At 43.4% G+C, this 15314-nt stretch overlaps 1 protein-coding gene across 4 annotated transcripts in view; it reads left to right on the forward strand.

Annotated features, from left to right (window-relative positions):
• SEMA6A (semaphorin 6A) overlaps nucleotides 1-15314 on the forward strand; it is a 128187-nt gene that overhangs the window by 108579 nt on the left and 4294 nt on the right. The window lies entirely within an intron of this gene.

A 15314-nucleotide genomic window follows, 5' to 3' on the forward strand; every position in this document is an offset into this window, starting at 1 on the left:
ATGATAGAGTTCATCAACAGTTCCTCCAGCACCATGTGGCCTCCAGCAGTAGGGCCTCCCAGTGGGACAGGCAGCTCCTTATAGGACAGGATTTAGGTTGCTGGGGACATCACGGCCTTCAAGAATACTGAATCCTGTGTGGGAAGGTCATGTCCTTTTCATTCCTCTTTCGGCCTTCCTGGTTATGTCAAGGGAAGAGTCTCAGTTTGGTGCTTCATTGATAACAACTCCCTTAACTTGCCACTTCCCACTTTGAGAAAAATAAACAGGTTTGGGCTGGGGGCTTTGCTATGCAGCTGGAACCAACTGGAAATTACAGCGGTTTTGCTCTCAGTTATCTTTTTTATGGTTACCTTCTATCTATGAAAAGTGATGCTTTTACCCCCATTTATGATAACGACAAAGTTTCTACTTCGAAGACATTTTAAAGGTAATTTAAATTAAATACTAAGTAAATGCGAATGCGTGAAGTCCGGGGGAAAAAATTACTAAGTAATATGATAGGTAAGACTCACAGGTGCCACTTAAACTGTAGTATTAGTAGCTGCATGACTAAAGTTTGGATAACTCTGGCCTCAGGCAATTAGAGGAGTCCAGTGGGGATTAAACTACTATCAAAACATGGCTTCTGGCATTTGGAGGAACAAGATTTACAACCACCATGCTTCTGTGGGCTGGGCTCCATGTGTTGCAATGTTATGATCTAGTGCACTTCTGACATCTCTTCCAACTACTGAGCTTTGTGACTGGGGATGAGAAGTTTGGTCAAGTAGGAGTTGAGAATAAAACAGGTTTAGACTAAAAGGAAATTACTGATTCTAGTCTTACTAAGCATCTGGTGAGCAGCTTCTCCAGACCAGCTGTGGGCCCCCAAGGATACCTGTAGTTAGTGATTCCCCAAGTTGTGGCCGAGAGAAAGCTGAGCGTCAGCATTTCTGCTGCCCATCTGCTTTTCCATTACCAGTCTGGACTCGTGACACAGTGTTCCCCTGACCTGGCAGTAACCTACTCCTGACCCCTTTGTCCCTCTGATCCCATTCAAACTCTACCTATTCTGAGCCTCAAAACCTCAGAGCCAGGCTTTCCTCATTAACAAGCTGAGAAATCCAATTTGAGGTGAGCGTGGCCCCAATGGCACTAGCTTTTTAACAACCTCCGATCCTTAAAATCTAATGGATTGGGGATTTTAAAGTGCCCCAGTCCTATGGGGAAAGTAATTTCTTGGCTCCTATCAAGTCTCATGTAGGTGATCTCACATCCAGAGAGAATTGTTAGGGAGGACATCAGTAAAGGAAGAAAAACAAGGTCCTCCGCCTCTCCTGACTCCCACACTGGGGCCAGATATTCTCTGCCATTTCCTCAGTACCACTGCCATAACAAAAACGTCTTCTGAGGCGTCTCAAGCAAAATTTATGACTGGCTGCACATGCAGTATGGGAAGCCAATAAGGAGTCAGAGGCTATGCTAGAGATAGACACGGCTCCTATCCAAGAACTAGCAAACTGTCAGACAGACAAAGCACACATAGTCAAGAAGTGCCCTGAAAAGCCTTTCTGGCCACCACTGCCTGTGTGAACAAAGCTGAAGTGCGCACAGCAGATTTTAGAATAGGGTAGTAGACAACTCAAAGCAGCTTGGCTGATATCAGGACACAGCTTTTGGAAGACGGTTTCTCAGACCCATTTCCTTAGCCCTTCCCTTCAGCACCGTGTTGTGGGCGTCGTGCGCCATGGACACAGGGAGGAGAGGAGATGAGGGGAGAGGAGGGAGGGATGGTTGATGCAGCATTCACATTTTAAGGTTTGGCAGAAATGCTGCCAAACTCGGGCTTTTTTTCCAACAGCCTTAACTTTGTTCCAAAAAAACGAAGCCCTTGATAATTTGCATAGCTTTTATTAGTAAAACCTATAGCATTACAGCCATTTTCAAATGTGATGGCCGGGCAGTCTTGGAGAACTCAGAGCACGGGGTTCAGTCTGGTGGGGAAGACTACCAGTGGATGGGGCAGGAGGCCCCACCTGCCCCTTCACAATCCACACCTGACTGGACTGGGTAGGAGTGGGCATGCTCAGAGCCCAGAAACATTCAGCAGACGGGAACTGACTACTGTTGTCCCAACAACCATTCTGAATTAAAGTGCACCTTTTTCTGCTGTGTTGGAGGAAAGCGAGCCTTCAAAGTTCAGGAAAAGTATCTAAAGTTGCTACTGCTGCTGATGATGAAAAATAAGATACAATTTTTGATATTTAGTCCATTAGTATTTTAATTTGTAAATTATCCTATACTGACCCCATAAAGGTTTGGCACCATTTTTGTTACTCCGTTATTTTCATCTCCAAAGTATAGACGGGTCCAAAGAATATTTGTGGGAATCATTAGAAGCACATTATTTAGGGGTCCCAGGGTAAAGTTACTAGATTATAGAATTCCTAGTTAAATTTGAATTTCAGGTAAGTCATGAATACTTTTTAGGGTAAGTATGTCCGACAGATCACTTGAGACATACTTATACCAAAACATTATTATTCCGCTTAAGTTGAAATTTAACTGGATGTTCTGCATACCTGCTACCTGGCAATCCTATGGGGAGAGACTGCTGATAATTTCTTCAGTGAGTACATAAAATCTAATGTCTAGATTACATCTACCCTTTAACTCTGAGGAAACCCCAGAATAACCCATATAAGAGGAATTAAAATTTTCATTCTGTGAAAAATATTATCAGAGAATTATCACTAAAAGTTATACATGCATTTGAAATGTGATAGAGTAATTCAACAGATTATCACTGAATGTAGGCTTTCAAATGCCACTTTTAAAAAATTTATTTGAGAGAGAGAGAGCATGGAGTGGTGGGAGGAGCAGAGGGAGAGGGACAAGCAGACTCCCTGCTGAGCAATGAGCCCAAGGCCACTTGATCTCACAACCCTGAGATCAGACATGAGCTGAAACCAAGAATCAGATGTTTAACCGACTGAGCCACCCAGGCTCACCTCAAATGCCCTTTTTATGTTAGAAAGACTCAGAAATCAAACTGTTCCTAAACAAGGGCATGGTTAAAACTATTGGTTCTTTTTAATTTTATTTAACCTCAGGTTTTTATCAACTGTTACGTTAACCTAATATGTTAAATTTTTTCTTCTTTAATTATATGGCTGCCCTTTTTTTCCATTTCTCATTTCCATGCCTTTGAAAGAGATCAACTAGAATCTAGAAAGCACCAGAAAATATGTTTAATAAAGGCGACAAAAACCCCAGCTCAAAGCAAGACATAAGGGCAACCTCACTTTCTTGGTTCATGCTTTCCACAAACATTTAGCCATAAACTGAATGTTACAGTGGCTACTGATCTAAATTCCACGTAAGTCTTCAAGTCAAGGAAATCAGTTTCTCAGGGGCTATGTGCAGGTGACGTCCTGGCTAGCCAAGTGGGGCAGAGTGAAGTCCAAGTAAGAGAAGGAAAGAGGGACCAGTGGTGATCTGAGACAGCAGGAAGGGAGACACAGCTCAAATCCAAGCTGGGATCTGAGGGAAAGGCCTTGCAAAGTACTGAAGGATAACAAGGGGGAAGGCAGCCATTCTGAGCCAAATTAGCCACATGACCGGAACATGAAGCTAAGAAAGTATAGAGTATAAGACAGAGTGTGCTGTGACTAGCATGATAGACTATTTGGAGGGCCACAACTCGACCTGAGATTGAAATGGTAGTCTGGAGCCTTCAAAGTTACGCTAAGGGCTTTGTGCTGTAGCTGTGGGCAGTGGCGGATAGAAGGTGGATGGGTAGGAAAAGGGGATGAAAGGAGCATGGGAGGGAAGGAAGGACGGAGATCAAGAGGATGACAGACATGTAACGAATGGATCCCTCAATAACATTAGGTTATGAGTTACACATATACAGCAAGTTGGGGAAATGGAACTTTACATCTGTTTTGGATCTAAAGTGTCTGTTTCTACACCTCACTGGCATTTCCCTGGTAGATGCTCCTTGCCAAGCTACGAGCTCTATCCTAGGTAGAGCTCCAAGCCAGCTCAACTCCCAATTTGTGCTTCTCTGTCTCTCTAGTTCAAACACTGGGATGCATGGCACCAAGTTTTTGTCCAGATCTGACTCTGAGATTGGGGGAAGCTGAGGAAGAAACGCTGATATAACCCAGGGTTTACTAGATTAGTTATTTCCAAGCCACCTACCAAAAGCGGAATCTGAATAGCGGAGGAAAGCGCGACCATGAGCAGGTTGGGTGCCAGGAGTTGGGACTGAGGATGTGCACGGCTCCCGTGAGCCCGTCCTTGGGAGGAGGGGCTGGACAGAGCAGCCCACGTGGAGAGAGAGGACGTCCCCAGCGGTGCGGGCAGAGATGTAGATTTGATCTAATGAATTTTATATCCTCCTGACAACTTGCTGAATTTATCTAAGGTCTTGATGAGATTATTGTGGAAAGGTTAGATGGGGAAAAAAAAAAAGCTAAATGTCATTCGTATAGGAAGCTATTTCATCTCCCTGCCTGCATATGCACACCAATATTTAAAGTCTTTTCAAGAGATACCAACTAAAATCTTTTTCTTCACCTAACATCCATTTTCTCAAAAAAAAAAAAAAAAAAAAGGCTGAAATTATGATTATGCAAACTTGAATTTTTTCTTCTAAAATCAGCAACTTACACCTTAGGGTATTTTACCAATCAATTCACATTCTAGAGGTGCCTCTTACCTTTAATCTGTAGCCACTTTTCCAAGCCACACCATCCTTGACATGAATTCATTTTACCCCCAACCCTTTCCCCTCAATCTTTTTTTTTTCCATTCTCTATCTTTTGCACAAAAACACACACAATGATTAAGTTTTCTGACAGCTTAATGGAACTTTCAAGGACTGTAGGGACTAGGTTAGGCATGAATTTTTTTTTTAAGATTTTATTTATTTATTTGACACAGAGAAATCACAAGCAGGCAGAGAGGCAGGCAGAGAGAGAGGAGGAAGCAGGCTCCCTGCTGAGCAGAGAACCTGATGCAGGGCTCCATCCCAGGACCTTGAGATCATGACCTGAGCTGAAGGCAGAGGCTTAACCCTCTGAGCCACCCAGGCGCCCTAGGCATGATCTTATTAACTGAACATCTGGAGAAGTTAAAAATTTGCTCTTTAATTGGTTGGACGGCACGGTGTTCCTCTAAGATTTGTTTTGTTCTAACAATAAAACAGCAAAGAGTCGATTTGTATTTTGGATCATGCATAATAATGGAAAAATAATATTAGCTTTATCTCAAAGCTTTCTGATGGCCTCACTTCCTTGAGTTTTGTATTTTGTTGTTTTGTTTTGTTTCAAAGAAAGAGCTTGTTACAAGGTTCACTTTGCAAAACTTACTGTTTCATAAACAAAGTAGCCTAGGAAGGGCCAAAAAGTGGGAACTGGGAAATTTCCTGAGGACGGCTTCTCTTTTCTTGACATTATACGGGAGCACAGCCTCGAAAGCTCCAAGTGTTGCTCAGAATACACAATTCACGTCCTTACCAGAGAGAGAGAGAGTGAGAGAGGACGGGGAAGCTGTATCCACATGTGGGTCCCAGGGAGAGACAGGCTGCAGGAATAAGAGTTCAAGTCCCGTGAAGCACATGGGCCGAGCTGCAGGCCCGACGAGATCCCCCCAGACTGCATCACCTGTAAACCTCCCAGCACCTCCAGTCACAGGTTAACCAGTGAAAAGTTAACTAGCGAAAAGTAGGTGGCTATGCTCAAACATGCCGAGTGCATGGTAGACAGGATCTTAATCAGTGTCAGAAAGCTAATTATGGGCAGTGTGAGGGTTTGTCATCTTTAATTAATATTTCTTAAGCTCTCATAAGCCTACAGCCGAGGAACTATCTTCATAAAGAGACTCAATTTTTATTTATTTTTTTTTAAAGATTTTATTTATTCATTTGCAGAGAGAGATCACAAGTAGACGGAGAGGCAGGCAGAGAGAGAGAGAGAGGAGGAAGCAGGCTTCTTGCTGAGCAGAGAGCCCGATGTGGGACTCGATCCCAGGACCCTGAGATCATGACCTGAGCCGAAGGCAGCGGCTTAACCCACTGAGCCACCCAGGCGCCCCCAAGAGACTCAATTTTTAATGGGATAAGAGGAATTTCCTACTCTGATTACTTTTAAAATTTCCTGCTTTTTAAAAGGATGCTTTCTTGTTAAACATATTCCTACAATTACACGTCTTCACTGAAGGCAGAGGCAGTCATGAATGGTACAGAAATAATGCAAAGTTCAGTACGGTCAGCACTGACAGTGCTTTATTAGGAGGGAAAATAGTGTCAAGAAATTTATAGAGCAGCAATCTGCATTATGCCTAACCTTTTGGACATATTAAAGCTTGTCGTTTCCAGTCCTAGAGCCTCTGTTATTCATAAATAATGGATAACACTGGACACAATCATCTGACATTTGTTACAGCAATAAATATACCCTAAGTGCTGATGGGCCTTGCGCTGTGTGATTTAAAAGCACACAGCAGAAATTTAATGTAACTGAAGATGTCTTACATCTTAAGTCTATGGATTTGCAGATTCAGTTCGACTCAGCAGATCTGGAAGCACTAGGCCGTGTGCGGTGCGTTGTTGAGCTTGGCATCTTTATGATCAGAAAGCAGAACTTGGATTTGGGGAATGAGCTCCAGTCCCCCCTCTAATTCAGAAATATAAAAGAAACTTTAGGAGTCCATAATTCTCTTGTCAGAGCATGCAGGAGGAGGAGGAAGGGGGCCCTGACCCACCGTCAAACGTTGCCTGACAGCTGTGCACTCACTACAGTCAGTTTCTAGGTGACAGGATGCCATGCACAGGCCCCATGAGGAGGCTGCCTAGTCAGAGTGAGCTCCCGGAGACACTGCTGCTTCTGTCCCTGGGACCCAGTCCCGATGGAGCTGACCCAACCTAGGACCCACCTGGGCTCAGCAGGACCAGTCCCTCCTGGAGGGCCCCTATGATGGAGAGGGGCACATCAGACATTCCCCTCCACGTCTGCATGCTGGGGCACATAAACCACAGGTGTTGTTCCAACAGCCTGTGGCTCTAAGCAAACTGGGTTGATTCTGCTACAGCAGGGCCACCGCATTTGAGGCCCTGTGTCAAGCTTCTGTCAGGTACCAAGGGAAAGTGTTAGGGATTTGTTTGTCTTTCCAATAAAATCACACTGATTTTGTATTCTTCGCCAGAAAATGGGAACTGCAGTAAAGAGCTGTCATACCCAAGGCCTGCTAAAGACCCAGGCTCTGAACACCAAGGAAGACTGCATTTATTTATTTATATGTAGCCATCAGTCTGAATGTCTGGCTTGCCTCGGTGGTATCTGAGGCTGGACTTTTAAAGCTAAACATGCGTTTTCTGGCCTATCATTCATGTCAGGCCGGGCAGGATTTCTCAAGTTTTAGTGAAAATAAGAATCACCTGGTGGGCTTGTTAAAACACAAATTTATGAACCTCAATTCCAAAGATTCTGATTCAGAAAAGTCTGGGCAGGACCCAAGGATGTGTATTTCTAACAAGTTCTAGGCGATGCTGATGCTGAGCAGCAACGATTTTTTTTTAATTTTTTTTAAAGATTTTACTTATTTATTTGAAAGAGAATTATTATTTATTTGAAAATTTATTTTATTTATTTATTTATTATTGAAAGAGAAATTTTATTTATTTATTTATTTATTTATTCATGAGAGAGAGAGCGAGCGAGCGAGAGCATGCAAGCGTGCACAAGCCGGGGCAAAGGGTGCACAAGCCTGGACAAAGGGACCAGCAGACTCCCTGCTGAGCAGGGAGCCTGAGGTGTTCAGGACCAGGACTCCCTGGGGTCAGGCCCCGGACCAAAGGTAGACAGATGCTTCAATGACAGAGCCATCCAGGTACCCCAAGCAGCAATGATTTAAGACACTTCACAGGTGGCTGTGGGTTATCTTAATGAAGGTCATTCCCTAAGATTTTATGTTTAAATCTTTACTTTTCTACTCTTGGCTGACACAGTCAAACCCTAGCAAAGTGCTGGATTCAAAGAGCCTATCTTGGACCCTGTACAAGGCAGGTAACTTGTCAGAAATTCTAGAAATACTTTTATCACTTTTTTTTTAAGATTTTATTCATGACAGACAGAGGGAGAGAGACAGACAGAGACAGAAGCAGGCTCCCAGCAGAGCAGGGAGCCCAGTGCAGGGCTCGATCCCAGAAACCTGGGATGACCTGAGCAGAAGGCAGACATTTAACGACTGAACCACCAGGCACCCCTTCTATTACATTATTAATTGGGCCTTAACAAATGTCCTCCACGATGACAAATGCTTTACATGCATTCATTTATTTAACCTCTTAATCCTTCCAACAACATTCGTCTCATAATCAATACTGATGCTCAGAGAAACTGAGTGACTTGCCCAAGGTCACAAAATTAGTTAGTTATAAAGCCAAGACTCAAACCCAGGTCTTTATGACTTCTAGGTTTAGGCTCTTCACCAGTTAACACCCAGCCTCATCTATAATCCAGGTCCCAAGAACTGTATTTCCGTGGCAGCTTTAGTATTCAAACAGACCTGTTTCCTCATATTTATCTTTGCTTTGTAGAGAAAAAAAAAAAAATCTAAGCACTGCAAATCATTCAAAGAATCACCTAAATTTCAAATATTAGTGAAATTTTAGTGGGAGATCCACTTCCCCATTTTGTAGCTTTGATGCCTTGTGAGAGAGCAAAGCAAGACAATGGGAGTAGGAAGCTGGAGAACAGAAATGCTTTGTCTGGTTTGAGAAATTGCTTAGATGTTGGGTTTCCAGTCTTATTAGGAAGAGAACCTCAAAAAGAAGGAAAGTAAACCACATAAATTGCACTAAAACTTTGCCCATGTGAAATAATCATTACCTTTACGAAGACAGTGACAGTTCTAATACATGCAACCACAGACCAACACTTCAGGGCATGGCTTTTAAAAACCATCTTATCATGAGGCCCAATCAAGACCCCAATCCATGCGAGGGTGTAGCCCTCCATGGGCAGTGCCAAGTGTGAGACCTCAGAGACCCGAGGGCTCCCACTGGCACAAAAAGAAATTAAGCTGTTTCTCCTCTAAAACATGTGAAATAGAGCAAATTTCACTCTCATTCTCCCTTTCTGACCTGCGATAGCATCCCAGCAACAATTTAAAAAAAAAAAGGGGGGCATCAATTTCACAGGTGACAAGACTGGAAGTGGCTTCATCCACAGGCAACCACAGTAAGCACTATTTCACTATGTGAGCTTTAAAATAGCTTCTGAACTGAGGATAGTTAATACAGCCGGGAAGTTGCCTCTACTTTGGTCAGTTGTTAACTTGATACCCTTGAGGACCATGGCTCCTCCCAGCACCTAATCTTCAGGGTGGTGGGGGGCAGGAAAAGGAAAGTTTGAGTTATAAACTCTGAGCCCATTTCCATGGCTGCCGGCTCTTCAGTTTATTCTTAAGCCATCTGGTTCACGTTATGCCCTGAGACAAGAAGAGGGCTCCTTCCTGCCAAGATAACCACAGAGAGTTCCCACTGCATTTTCACTACAGTCATCTCCACCGGTGGGGCGTGGCTTTGAGGATAAACTGTCTCCAGTCAGGAGGTTTTTTTCCCCCGTTTTGTTTTCTTCTCTCCTTACTAGGGATTACAGCCGGCCCTCTGTGGTTAGCAGCCATGATGCCTGGACCACGATTAGGTCATTCATTCATACTGCCTTGCAGGACTGGGAGCCTGGCATTTTGTTGCAATAAGATTTTCAAACAAGAAAAATTGGGTTGTTAGATTCCATTCACCCAAGTTGTTATGAGGATTTCAAGGAAACTGCAGGCTTGTCTTACTCTAAAGGAAAATCAAGAGTTTATTTTTAGGGGATCCTACTCCAGGGCTTTTCTTGGTGTTTTGCCATCTTTGTTAGCTCTCAGGCCCAATATGAAACCCGCTCTGGCTTGGCCCTGAAGGAAATGTCCATCCTCCTTTTTGCCTTTGCATATTTCTCTAAAGGACACAGAGAGGCTTTGTTGTCTTTGTGGTCACCGGGTCCGCTCTACACAGATGCCTATTAATCACTTCACTATGGAGACAGACACATCCATCATATCACAGCAGCTCCGAAACAGGCAGTCCAGTGAGCAGGGGTGAGAGGGGAAAGTGCGCACTTAACCATTTCATGGCCTGGCTGCGGGGGCTCCTGTACTGAGCAAGGTAACTGGGCCGTGGGGAGGGCTCTTCCTTGGCATGTGGCTTAGCAGGTGCAGTTGATTTTATGTGTTTGCATTTGTCTCATTTCATGCTTTGACAGGACAGCCCTCGCCCAGCTATTTCTGTCAGGATGCAGGGGATAAGTGTAGGTGAAAAAAAAACTTTCGTTTTAAAAACAGTGAAAATAAATTTAGGTGGACTAGCTGTGCTCCTGACGCAAAGGTACTGACTCTGTGAAGCCAGCTGGTTTTCAAGGGTGGATCCAACAGCAGGCAGAATAAGCCGGAAGTCCGCTTTCTCAGGCAAGACAACCCTTAACATTGCAGGTAAATTAACTAAGAACTTTCCCTCCAAAATGGACGTGTCTTCTAAATCTCTTTTTCAATCATTCAAGGCTTTCCTCGGCCTGCTTCTAAATGGTCTTTAGCTCTTGTTCTTACTTTTCCTCTGCTAGTCCTCCTGCATTCGTTCACTATTTATTTAGCAGAGATTTACTACGCACCTGCATCCCTGGAAACTGAGGGGTGAATCTCCCTCCTAAAACAATCTAGGTGAGAAAAACAAACATCAAGTAACATATAAGAGTGGTGACTTTAAGAAAGAAGTACAGATCGCCGGGGCACTCGTAGAAGAGCTAACCTGGTTGGGGTTAAGTTAGAAAAGATTTCCTCATTTAAGCTGAGGCCTTAAGGACAAGGTCAGAAAAATGAGGGGTGAGCAGGGATATTCTAGGCACAGGGAACAGCCTGTGTAAATGCCCAGAAGCAAGGGTGAGTTCAGCCAAGTAGCTTGTGCCTAGAGCTTGAGAGGACTAGACAGGAGTTAGGCCGTTCACCACAAGGAACACAGCTTCCACTTTTCCTCCCTCCATATACTAGCTCTTATTGTTCTGCTTCAGCAGACAGCCTACCCTGAGCTAGGAGCAATGCATCTCACAGCGCTTCCCCACTCTGGAAGCAGTTCATGCATTAGCACAGGCCTTCTCCCTAGTGGATGGCAGGGTTTGTGCCTCCTTCACTTTGTCTCCAACACCTGGCACGGTGCTTTGGTCTGTGCTCAGGAAATGTTTGCCAAAGGCACCCATGAAGATTGGAGCTCAACCCTTGTTATGCCATGACAATGAAAGTAAAGGAACCAAGAACATCCCAATTCAACCCTGAGTTAGGAGATCTTTTCTGAGACATGCCATGCAGACCAGACAATTGCAGACAATCCCACAGCAGGGCTACCAGAAACCATTCACTGTTTTCTAAATAAAGAATCTGATGTTTGAAATCTCAAAATGCCTTCACATGATCATCATAGGAAAATTCACAACCGTGTTGGACTTCCTCTTTATGGTTTGTAACTGTTCTTATTTTAATTACATTTTGTGGGGCCTGGAGGGTGGGGTTTTTCATAACCTTTTCATTGCTTCAGCCTCTACAGAGCAGCCCATTGTCCCTCTGAGACCTCCCTCTGGCATCCCTCCTACATCAGAAAACTCTGTCACCTCAGGGGGAGAAAAAAAGTGAAGATTCTCTTCTTTCTCAGTTCTGCCAATTTGAGGCATGATTTCAGAGAAATCTCTAAGCCATTGTGTGCCTTGCTTCCTGCAATAGGAAGGCAGAAAGAATAACCATTTAGCACCTCATGACTGGTGAGAAATAGCTGGTGGTTAATGAATCAATCCAAAGGATGTTTCAGATACTGTTTTCATTATAATGCCCCATTTTCAACTGCGGAGAGCTGAAGGTCCAGGAGTTGGTAAAGGAAGGCACTTCAGTGCTCCAGGATAGAGACACCAGGTCTTACTGGTCTCCCTGGGAGGTGGGGGGCAGGGGAGATACCTGGAGAGGGACTTTCCCCCCTACAAAAGCCCCTCCACCTGCCAGAGTTTCCACGCAGCTTGTGAAGCACTGACGTTCAACCAGCTCCCTTGGCAGAGCTGTATTTATTTCAAATTATTCAATTACTCAACTCAACCAGACGAGCCAGTTACAAGTAACCCATCTACCCTCATCCTCTCTTTGGAATTATCTCAGAATGAATTTCTCATTTTTGAAATAGTTTATATTATTATTTTGAACATATACTGAGCACCTTTATAGACTTCTTTTGTTTAATGGATGTTAGTATGACTATATTCTGTTCTGTGAATGGAGATATAATTTGGTTCTGCAAATTCAGAAGGTTATGGTTACTGCAAAAATGTCCCACCAAGTTTAGAGGCCCATTTGAAAATGTCTGTTCAATGTATTGCAAAACGATTTATCCAATAATCATTTATTAAGTGCCCAACTAAGGAGCCCTGGGGACAGTGAGGGTTAGAAATGCATTAAAAAAAAAAAAAAAGGGCCCCACCCTCAAGGGGCCAGATGCAGTATTATTATTACAGTAGGCGTCTAACTAGAATTGCTGCATTCTGCTCAACATTTCCTGCTTTTGTTGTTTTTCTTATTTCAAAATGCAGGACCTATGGGCAGTCCTGAGACAGAGGTACATGTTCCCTTATGTTGCCTCAACATAATCCCTTTGGCAACATTTAGACGGCACAAGGCTTAGAGCTGAGAAGAACGGTCTGTCCCCCTCCCCGGGGAGACCCATAGCAAATGCAACCAAATGGAGAGGTTGTAGCTGTTAACTCTTAAGCCCTCCATGAGCTGCTGGCCCACCAGGTCTCATTTGTGGCTTCTTTTGACCTACAGATTTGTCCAGCAAACTACAGCATTTAAGTTCTTTCTTATTCGTTATTTCATTTGATTCTTGCAAGAACCCAGTAAGGCATTAAGTGTATTAACCCCACAACACAAATGAAAAAAACTGAGGCCCAGAGATGGGCCAAAAGGTCACCCAGCAGTACATGGGCGCCAAAGACCCCAGGCCCACGGAGATCTCTGGTGTTGCTTGTACCATCACCCACCGCCCCCCCACGTCTCTGACAAGACCACTATGTTCAATCCTTCACAGTGGCCAATGTCACAAAGTTGATTTAATCATTTCTATGAATGCCCCTTTGCTCTTTTCCTGGTTTAAGCAGAAAGCTTTAAGTTTGGAAGGCATTTTCCAAAAATGACTTAAAACTTACTTCCTGACTTGTGCTTTCAACTTAATCTCTGATCTGTTTCTAACTCTGTACATGGGATTTCTGAATTTGCACAAGCAAATGAGGGAAGGCCACCTGCTTTGGGGTAGATGTATCAAAAGTGAAGAGATGCAGGCTTTTAAGGGCACTATTTACATAACAAAATGAGATGGGGGTGTGGGGACTGTTTGAAACATCATTTTTCTCAAAGGTCATATTCTACTTGATTTGTTAACAGCCAAAAACCTGAACTCAAATGTCATCCCCTAGAAAAGTTTGACCCAGTGAAAGAGCAAGTGGTTTCCATGAGATTAAGATAGTCAAGGACCTTCAGACATGAAAGATGAATAGCTTTAAGTTTAAAAAAAGCCATGAATAAACTTGAAATTTTTGCAGTTTTCCCAATTAAACGATGAATGAGACAAATGAAGTACTTGAGCCGCTTTCTCTCTCTGTTCCTCTTAAGCTGAGAGGTGAATTTAAATCATAAAATACCAAAGTCAACTGTAGGTACCTGTTATTCGAAGGATGCACTTATTGGGAAGACACAGTCCCCATGAAGGTGATTGCCAGGAGGGGATATCTGAAATGCCCACTGCCATGAAAAAACTACCTAGTACCCCCCACACCCTCATCGGTGAGGTCTACCCTGTGGTTAGATTCCAGAGATCTCCAAGTCAATGACAGAAATTAAACCCATTTTATTCACAGGTGTACATTTTTGTGCCATTGTACATAGGCGGTTAAAAATGATCTTCAACAGAACCCCAAACAATCAAAACTGAAAGAAAATCAGTTGCTATTTTAGCATTACAACAAGGAAATGCAAAGTTAAGGAAGAAATTTCCATTAGCACAGTTTCTTGGTGACTAGGTATTTAAACGTATTTGAAAGCAAGACACCTGACAGTTTGGGAAGCTCCGGGTTATAAAAGGTGTGAGTTATAGCCTAATTTCCTGCTGTTTTTTTGCTTCTCCATTTCTACCCCTTAAAAGTTCATAAAGAGGGGCGCCTGGGTGGCTCAGTGGGTTAAGCCGCTGCCTTCGGCTCAGGTCATGATCTCAGAGTCCTGGGATCGAGCCCCCGCATCGGGCTCTCTGCTCAGCAGGGAGCCTGCTTCCTCCTCTCTCTCTGCCTGCCTCTCTGCCTGCTTGTGATCTCTCTGTCAAATAAATAAATAAAATCTTTAAAAAAAAAAAAAGTTCATAAAGATAAATCTGGAAATATTTAAGAAGTGTCACATTTGGAAATTATTCAAGGTCTTGCCATCTTACACACTCTTTCCCCCTGGGAGGTGAATCCCCTGCCCTGCCCTTCATTACCAAGGGCAATTGTTTAATCAAAGAATCGATGTTCACTGCTTCTACTTATTCCCCCTGAAGTCGCAATCCTTTGTCATAGGACAATCATTTCCACAGCAACCAACTGTGATGTCACAAGCGAGGGGAGGAGGAACTGTTGAGAAAGAGAATGTTCTCTCCCACAGGCAAAGGTACCTGAGATTTAAAACCATTGCTTCCCTAATCAAAATATTTTAGCAGAAAGACCCTATGACAAAGCTGCATTTCTTCAAGGTCTCAGCTGTGACATAGGAAGCATTTCAGCAGAAGTTGAAGGGCTGCGTGTTGTGGGTTTAGGAAGGGGTAGAGGTTTTTATTTCATTTCATTCTAATTCTGTGCCAGTGATATCTGCCAGTAAAATACATTAAACATATTCCAGAAAGAGTTGATTTAGCAGATGAAAAATGTGTCTCCTGAGACCAGAGAAGGTACATTTTCTGTCTTACTATCATTTCCATAATAGGAACAATGTTTACATTTCCTCAGCCCATGCAGTGCCTCTAATGTATTCATGTTCTTCCACTCTCCAGAGGCAGGAATTGAGGTATTTGAGATTTTATTTTTTAGCCTCCGCATCAAGCACTTAAGATCTGACAATTGTGATGTGTATTCTCACTTGGTATTAAAAAAATAAAAGCCTCAGTGTTTGCATTTGATTATAGTCTCAGCTTGGTGGCTGATTAAGCAGGAACAGGGAAGGCAACTTTCTTC

The sequence above is a fragment of the Lutra lutra genome, chromosome 5 (genome assembly GCF_902655055.1).
Source record: "Lutra lutra chromosome 5, mLutLut1.2, whole genome shotgun sequence".
NCBI classification, from domain to species: Eukaryota; Metazoa; Chordata; class Mammalia; order Carnivora; family Mustelidae; genus Lutra; species Lutra lutra.